The sequence below is a fragment of the Tasmannia lanceolata genome, unplaced genomic scaffold (genome assembly GCF_043159265.1).
Source record: "Tasmannia lanceolata isolate RefF3 unplaced genomic scaffold, GAP_Taslan_0.1 ptg000037l, whole genome shotgun sequence".
Classification (NCBI taxonomy): Eukaryota; Viridiplantae; Streptophyta; class Magnoliopsida; order Canellales; family Winteraceae; genus Tasmannia; species Tasmannia lanceolata.
In genome coordinates, this window is record NW_027518714.1 from 47,024,825 (window position 1) to 47,025,856 (window position 1,032).

At 40.4% G+C, this 1,032-nt stretch overlaps 1 long non-coding RNA gene across 1 annotated transcript; it reads left to right on the forward strand.

The window, feature by feature from the left end:
- Positions 1–312: 312 nt before the first annotated feature.
- LOC143860900 (uncharacterized) lies at positions 313–710 on the forward strand. The gene is made up of 3 exons (XR_013239832.1): positions 313–357; positions 437–574; positions 653–710. It is a non-coding gene; the product is annotated as an uncharacterized LOC143860900 (long non-coding RNA).
- The last annotated feature ends 322 nt before the right edge of the window (positions 711–1,032 follow it).

Genomic DNA, 1,032 nt, shown 5'->3' on the forward strand with positions numbered 1-1,032 from the left:
GTGAGGGTTCTGTCATTCGACATGACAAAACCACAACCTAAAGTGCCTGGCTGGCCATTTCCAGAGGCCAACGTCAAGGCATCGGTTATTGAGAATGAAATTACAGCATTAGTTAGAGAACGCAATAAAGTTTCGATAGAGAAGACAATGAAATTTGTTCTCCTGCATTTTTTTGCCTCTGTCCTTTTCACAAAAAGCGCACATCGAGCTGACGAGCTCTTCTGGCCCTACATCGACGACATAGGAAACATTGGCAACTATAACTGGGCGATGGCAGTGTATGACTGGCTCGTAGATTACCTAGATAGAGTCAGCAAGGGTGGCAGGTACCTTGGTGGCTGCTCGTTGGTAATTCAGGTAATTTGGACTCATGACATTTAATATTCTAACCGTGCTGTTTATAGTTTGATTAACATGGTGTTTCGTATGTATGCAGGTATGGTTATACGAGCATACCACATTTTGGATTCCCACCAATCCAACTGCTCGTCCACGTGTCCTTAAATGGGACTGGAAAGCAAACGAATCAAAGACATATCGATTAGTGGAGCAGAAGCAGATAAAGAAATCGGAGGTGAGATATGAAAAATTTTCTTAACGTATATATCAATACTAGTATCTTGATAACTGACTATGTTTTCCAAAAATTCAGGTGGTGGTGACATTGAAAGTATCTCTGTTAGAGAAGTCACAGTACCTACAAGATGAGGTAATGCAGTCAAGCAGGACTATGTTGCCTACGTTATTTTATTTTACTTTTTGATTTTTTAAATTTGATCATTGACTGTCATGTTTGAACATTAGGATGTTGAGGAGACAATGGAAGCCGATAAGGAACAGTTGGAATCCGAGGGGATAGTTTTGGGAGTAGAAAGTGAAATGGAGAAAGGAAGTAGTGAAGATGAGTCGAAGCACATAAAAATTTTGGCGAGAGAGAGAGATGTAGTTGATAGACAGTGGCAGATGATTAGAGCAGCATGGGAAGAAATAAGAAAAAGAGAGGAAGATGTTGGAAAAAGAGAGGAAGATGTC